Genomic DNA, 7,904 nt, shown 5'->3' on the forward strand with positions numbered 1-7,904 from the left:
AATCTTATTTCCACGAATAAGGATGATAAGGGGCACTTGGAGCTGGCGCCTGCTGATGAATTGACACTACATTGCTGACTGATGGAGGAGGCAAGGAATGAGCCCTGAGCGTTATATATGGGCAAATGGCTGTCTCAAGGGAGATCAGCCAGTGCAAAGGCCCTGAGGCTTGTCTCAGGAGCAGTGAGGAAGCCAGAGTGAAGTCCTGGGGAGGGGGCAGGAGAAGTGCAGGCCTTGTAGGCAGCCTGGGGACGTGGGCCCCACTCTGAGAGAGATGGCAACTCCCGTGTGTAGACCCAGCAGGGTGCTGGTCTGGCCTGCCTTATAGAATGATCACTCTGGCCGTTGTGGTGCGGGAGACACTCTGTGTGGAGAGTCGAAGCATGGACACGCGTTCGGAGGCAGGAGATGAGGGCGGGTGTGGACCAGCTGGCAGCAGGACAGCGCTGAAGAAGGGGTTGGATCTGGGTCTATGGTATTGGAAGGGCAGAGCCCCCAGATTTGCTGATGGAGGAATGAGTGTGGACCACAGAGCTTCGGTGGAGGCAGCAGGTGGCAGAGCGCTGTAGGACATGGGGGTAGTAGTGGCAATGCAAGTCCTGCCTGCCCCAGTTGCCAAGAGTGAGTGGGGAGAAGGAGGGCTTGCCTGCTCCTGGGAGACCACGCCAAGCCACCCTGTTTTCAGTTCTCATGTCTAGGTTGACAGAGCCCCCTGGGAGCTTGAAGCCTTGCGTGTTGAGGATTTAGGAACTCACAGCTCTAAGACCTGCTCCCCTTGTTGCTGTTCTCAGTTCCTCAGACCGCCCCTTGTGGTCTCAGACCAAGTCCCGGAGCCTTCCTGGTCACTCTTTTGCCGTAAGCAGGTTGCTCAGGCTGCACTCAGGGGCGCTGAGGACACTGGCTCTCCCCGCACCTCCTCAGCTTAACCTGTCTGCACCCACGGCTAGATCTGTCTTCACCCAGGAGTGAAGCTCCTGTGATGTTGGTACACACATACATTCAAAAGTTGAGAACAAATGCCTGGCCTTTGCCTCCCCTGGACGCTTCCAGTTCTATGCTGGAATGGTTGTCCCTTCTCTGTGGCCCCCGCTGGGCCCTCTGCAGGTCAGTGGCAGGGGAGCTTGGGTGCCAGGCAGGCAGAACCCCCTTTCACTCTGATGATTGCTCAGATCACACCACACTCTGCTTGACTTTCTTTCACCTTTGGACCATGCCTTTCTTCTAAGTTTTTTTCTTAGCCTCTGGTGCTTTTTTTTTTTTTCTTAGATGGAGTCTCACTCTATTGACCAGGCTGGAGTGCAATGGCACAATCTCAGCTCACTGCAACCTCCGCCTCCTGGGTTAAGGCGATTCTCCTGTCTCAGCCTCCCAAGTAGCTGGGATTACAGGCGCCCACCACCAAGCCCTGCTAATTTAGTAGAGATGGGGTTTCACTATGTTGGCCAGGCTGGTCTCTAATGCCTGACCTCAGGTGACCCGTCCACCTCAGCCACCCAAAGTGCTGGGATTACAGGCGTGAGCCACCACTCCCGGCCGCTTCTGGTGCTGTTTAATTGTTATTGTTATATTGTCCCAGCTGACTTTTTGCATTCCGTCTTTGTTACATCCCCCAGGAGTTTTCAAGATTTCTGTAGCTTTTCTAGGGACTCTCTAAAAGCCCCCACATTCTCTGAAAGTTCTCTACATCCTCTAAAAACTCTGCCTCTGTCCTCCGTCCCTTCCTGGGGCCTGTCCTCAGACCGTAGCTGCCCTCCTGGAACTACTGTTACCGGTCTCTGGATTGGAGCCATTGTTACCTCATCCCGTGTCTTGTTTCCTGATGTTCCCTCTCACTTTGCTGGAATCTATTAACGACTGCTTTCTAAGGAAGGGAGCCTTAGGGTTACTGTTTTCATCCTGTGTTTCTATAAAAGGGTTCGTCGTGCCCTCACATTTCTGCCAGCTGCCCTCGCCAGGCACTGTAGTGCCACAGAAACCCTCCTGCCCGGAACCTCGCGGCGTCCTGTGTCACCTCCCAGGATCTGGGTGGCCGACATCTGGCTGTGCTGCTTGTATCTGTATGAGGGATGGGTTCTTTTGTCCAAAAGAATTATTTTTTCCTTCCACTCCAGCAAGTTCTCCTGTGTTGCTTTTTGGATAAATTTTCCTGCTTCCGTTTTGTTTGATCTTTTGTTTCTGAAACTCTTGTTGGTCAGTTGTTAGATTGTTCCCCTGTAGGGTTTATCATTATTTCACTAATGGTCCTGTCTATATTCTGAGACATTTTCTTGTTTTTAATCTTCCCGTTTCTCTATTGAGCTGGTGGTTTTGGCGTTGGGCATTAAGTTTGTAAGAGGATTTTCCTGTTCTCCGATATGTTGTTTTTTATGGCAGCCTGTTTTGGAGGCTTTCCTTCTTTTCTTCAATCTCCCTAGAATACCAACTGGACATTTTCCTCTCTCTTTTAAGAGTGGTTGAGGCCGTGTGCGGTGGCTCACGCCTGTAATCCCAGCACTTTGGGAGGCCAAGGCGGGCAGATCACCTGAGGTCGGGAGTTGGAGACCAGCCTGACCAACATGGAGAAACCCCATCTTTACTAAAAATGCAAAATTAGCTGGGCATGGTGGGGCATGCTTGTAATCTCAGCTACTTGGGAGACTGAGGCAGGAGAATCACTTGAACCTGGGAGGCGGAGGTTGCGGTGAGTGGAGATTGCACCACTGTACTCCAGCCTGGGCAAGAAGAGTGAAACTCAGTTGGAAAAAAAAAAAAAAAAAAAAAAAAAAAAGTGATTGGAAGAGATCTCATGACTAAATTACATCTATTTCTTTGAGATAGTTTCCCTTTCTCTTCAGGCCTTTCTTCATAGTGGTGACCCTGGGAACCTGCCCAGATTTGGGGCTGAGATACACAAACTATCTGGGGGCTCTGGTTTTGGGGACAGGCAGGTCAGAAATCCCTGTAGGTGCTGCTGGCCAGGATTCCAGGGCATTTCAGAATTCTGAGGTCTGTATTCTGGGAGAGCCAGTCTGCTCCTGGGCCTTGCTAGCCTGTTACTTCTTAGCCTGTTACAGTGCTTGGCAAGATCGTCCGGCTTTGGCCTTGAGACCATGCCTGGGTCCGGACTCTCTTGTGCACCAGGGTGGGGTGGGAGTGGGGATAAAGAGAATGACTTTCAGAGCACAAACCTGAGCTCCTCCTCCCAGGTTAAACCTCTGCAGGTCCCCTGGGGGTGGCCGAGCCTGACTCCCTGTACCTCTCTGTTTCTGCTGCAGTAGTGCAGGCTTTCTACATCAAGACAGGAGCTTCTTCTAGCATTGAAAGAAAAACAAAATAAACAAGCAAAATGCCTCTTTAACCCTCCCTTCCTTTCCGAGACTTTGCCTGTTGCTGCTCCTTTTTACTGCAAAACTCCGAGAAGCAGCTCTCCGGTCACTGTCCAGTCCTCCCAGCCACTCCCTCAGGCTCAGCCCCACCTCCCCATGGAGCCCGTCTCTCCAAGGCCCCCTCGTGGCAGGGTGGTCACTCTCTGGCCACTCTCCTCTCAGTGCTCTGCCCGCCTTCACGATCCCCCGGGCTGCCTCCTCTCCTGGCCTCTGTGTCTTCCCGGCCTGGGAATGTTGGGGGCCCAAGGCTGTGTCCTGCTCCTCCTCTCTCCCCCGTCTCTAGGGTCTCCTTCAAGCCCGTGATTTTAAGAGCAAGGACACACTGAAACCACCAGAGTCTGTCCCCAGCCTGGAGCTGTCCCCTGAGCCCCAGAGCCGGCATCTAACTTGGATGTCTCTGGACGTCTATGACATCACCTGCCCTCCTCCCACCTTTCCCTAACTCAGCAGAGTGCAGGCTCCTTACAGCGGCCCAGGAGGGTCCTGGGAGCTGCTCTGGATGGACGCCTCTCTTTCTCTGTGTGTGCATCTGTGTCTGTATCCCTCTCTGTGCCTCCACCTCTGTCTCTGTCTCTTTTTCTCTCTCATACTTTACATCTGCCTCCAACCCATCAGCAAATCCTAGCAGCCTCTTTGTTGGGACTGAGTCCAGAACTCCCTCCCTCCGCCTTCACTGTCACCATCTGATCCGAGCCACCGCCACCACTCCCCTGGGCTGCCGTGGAACCTAACCAGGCCACTGCTTCCTCACTGCTCTGCGCAGGGACTTCTACTGCGTCTCTGACACTCTCTGGCACCCCTGCTCACATGTCTGCCTGCATGCCCCAGGCCTGGGCGAGGCAGGGACCACCTCTTGCTCACTGGCACCCAGCTCCTAGGTCGACGCACCCAGGGCAGGGGCACAGGCGACGCTTACTCCATGAGAGGCTGCCGCACCCTCACTTCCAGGTGGGCAGAAGAGCTGGCTGCCTCCCCCACACCACTCTTTCTTGCTGCAAGAACCCCCATCCCGTTCAGGTATCAGGATGGACAGTGTCCTCAGGGAAGCTGAGCCCCCAGGCAGAAGGGAGTTTCATGATTGGTTCACATCAATCAATAATCCTGTTTCTCTGTCAGGAGCCCCTGTAGTGGTGGGCGTGTCACTCAGTTCTGATTGATGAGGCCTGAGGGGAAGTTGGCTGGGGGCTTCCGGGAAAACGTTCTGTCCCCTCATAAAACAACCGAGCTTCACAGGAAGGAGCTCTTTCCGTCACTTCCTGCCTTTCTTCCTGTTTCCTGTGATGGCGGCCCTGACCCAAGAGCCTAGAGTCACTCACTTCCAGTTTTCTTGACAAAACCCAACAAATATTCTAAATGGTGACTGTTACTCTTCTGTCACTTGTACCCCAATACACCCTGAGTGTGCTGCCCCTCACACCCACTCCAGGCTGAGCTGGAAAGAAGAAGGGGCTCATGGTCTCATTTAAATTCCAACCCTGCCCTTGCTGGGGGTGTTTGAAAGCTACAGGCACAACAAGAAATTCTCTGCTGGGCGTGGGGATGAGGTTGCCTTGCCGTGGGCACATGGGAGGAGTGTTTTGAACCTTTCTCCCCAAACGCAGTAGAGGTCCCTGCGCAGAGCAGTGAGGAAGCAGTGGCCTCGTTAGGTTCCACGGCAGCCCAGGGGAGTGGTGGCGGTGGCTCGGATCAGATGGTGGCAGTGAAGGCGGAGGGAGGGAGTTCTGGACTCAGTCCCAACAAAGAGGCTGCTAGGATTTGCTGATGGGTTGGAGGCAGACGTAAAGTATGAGAGAGAAAAAGAGACAGAGGTGGAAGCACAGAGAGAGATACAGAGGCAGATGCACACCCAGAGAAAGAGAGGAGTGTTTTGAACCTTTCTCCCCAGGAGAGCAGGGGAGAGGCAGGAGAGAAGAGGCTCTGCCGCCGTGGTCCGTCTGAGAGACTTCAGGCCACGAGTGTGCGGGGGCTGCAGGGTGGACTCCCCGGGCCTGAGGGAAAGCCTGCTGCAGGGAGGCCTGTCGGGGTTGTGGTATGCACCTGTCTGTGTGTGTAGGTCAAGGGAAGGGGCTGATGTTTCATTCATGGGCAAGCGATGATTATGGGTTAGCTGCAAGTCAGAAATGAGAGAAAGAATTCAGTGGGAGGGGCCGGTCAGGGGTAGAGGGGCCAAGCACTGAGAAAGCCCCTTGAGTTTCCCAGAAATATCAAGGAGGCATTGGATGGTCAATTGCACTTGGTATGGGTCCAGACAGTCTCCAGAAGGAAGTGCCCGGGAACCCCGAGCTGATGTGGTGTCACTCCTGGACCCTTCTTCTGTTCCATCAGAGTGCTTTCGGCTGGACGTCATGTGGCAGGCAGAACAATGCCCCCAGAGATACCCACACTCCAATTCCGGAAACCTGTGAATATCTTACTTTCAGGCGGACTTTCGCAGTTGCGATTAAGTTAAGGCCCTCACAGTGGAGAGAGCATCCTGAATTATCCAAGTGGGTTCAATCTGATCACACAAGTCCTTAAACAAGTGGAAGAAGTGGAAGACGGAAGAGGAGGGTCAGAGAGGTGCAACCTGTAAAGGACTCAGTTTGCTGAAGACGGAGGAGGCGCCATGAGCCAAGGGTGGGGCAGCCTCTGGAAGCTTGACAACCACCAAGAAAATGGGGACCTCCGTCCTACCTCCACAAAGAAATGGATTCTGCCCTGGAGGGTACAGAACCAACCCTGCCAATGCCTTGATTTAGGTCCAGTGGGACAAGACCAGTTCAACTGTGTTTTTTTTTAAGCCGCTGAAGTGGTGGTGATTCATTGCAGGAGTGTACAATAAAGGGTTAATTCTGCAGGGGTGAGTTGCCCAAACCCTGGCCTTTCCAGAAGTCTGCAGAGCTGGCCCTTTCCTGGTTCCTGAGGGGTAACTTCTGAGCCTGGGAATGTCTGCTTGAGAAGAGGGTCTTTGTGTATCTTTGCAGATGTGAGGCTGTGGGCCACACAGAATCCCTGCTAACAGTGTGATTGTGGCGAGCTGAGCCGTCCAGGGCTTTCCAGCGCCGCCATAGCTGAGTGCTGCAGGCTGGGCTTCAACAGCAGAAGCTCACTTCCTTACAGTTCTGGAGGCCGCAGGCCTAAGGTAGAGGTGTGGGCAGGTAGTTTCTCCTGAGGGCTCTCTCCTCGGCCTGGAGGTGGCTGCCTCTCCTCACGTGGCCTTCCTTCTGTGTCTCTGTCCTCACCTCTTCTTCTTGTAAGGACATAGCGTTCTGGATTAGGACCCGTTTTACCTTCATCATCTCTTTAAAGTCCTTCTCTCCACACACGGTCCCATTCTGAGACACTGGAGTTAGGGCTTCAGCATGGGGACAATTCAGCCCACAGTGATGACGAAGGCCTGTTTTTGTTTGCCTGGGATCCTGAGCTGTGCTGAATATTGTTTGGCCTCTGGGGCTTGGGGACAGTAGCGGAGGTCAGTCATAGGGGTTCCCAGTGCCTAGGTGACTGACCCCACCGGAACCCTGGATGGGCACACTTCATACACGCAGTCACGCATGGCAACTGGAGAACCCAGCACTGCCCATGGAATTCCTGGCCTTTCCTGGACCCTGCCCTACGCACCCTTTTCCTTTGCTGATCTACATCTCTTGTCCTTTCACTGTAATACACCAGAGCTGTGGGTGTTACCAGCTTTTCAGAGTTCTGTGAGTCCTTCTAGAAAGGCATTGACTGAAAGAGTTCGTGGGGACCCCAGTACACGCAGCAATGATAAATAAATGCATATAGCAAAGAAAACCAAACCCACGGGACCCAGGCTGCCGTGGGAAAACTGGTCACGGATTAAAGTGCTATGTTTCCCGGTGCATGTGGGCCTGTGCCTTCCCTGGCATGTGCAGAGGCGGCACTGAAGAAGGCGTCCGGCATTGCGACAGATGTGGTGGTGGTTTCCTGACTGGTGGGAAGTGCTCTGCCACACCCCTGGGACGAGCTAATTTCTGCTCTGCTTTTCTTTTAGGAAAATATGTTCTTTTAAAAAAAGAAAACAACCCCATCAAAAAGTGGGCGAAGGATATGAACAGACACTTCTCAAAAGAAGACATTTATGCAGCCAACAAATGCATGAATAAAAGCTCATCATCAATGGTCATCAGAGAAATACAAATCAAAACCACAATGAGATACCATCTCACACTAGTTAGAATGGTGATCATTAAAAAGTCAGGAAACAACAGATGCTGGAGAGGATGTGGAGAAATAGGAACGCTTTTACACTGTTGGTGGGAGTGCAAATTAGTTCAACCATTGTGGAAGACAGTGTGGCGATTCCTCAAGGATTTGGAACTAGAAATACCACTTGACCTAGCCATCCCATTACTGGGTATATACCCAAAGGATTAAAAATCATGCTACTATAAAGACACACACACATATGTTTATTGCAGCACTATTCACAATAGCAAAGACTTGGAACCAATCCAAATGTCCATCAATGACAGACTGGATTAAGAAAGTGTGGCACATATACACCATGGAATACTATGCAGCCACAAAAAAGGATGA

This window comes from Macaca thibetana, chromosome 12, assembly GCF_024542745.1.
Source record: "Macaca thibetana thibetana isolate TM-01 chromosome 12, ASM2454274v1, whole genome shotgun sequence".
NCBI lineage: Eukaryota > Metazoa > Chordata > Mammalia > Primates > Cercopithecidae > Macaca > Macaca thibetana.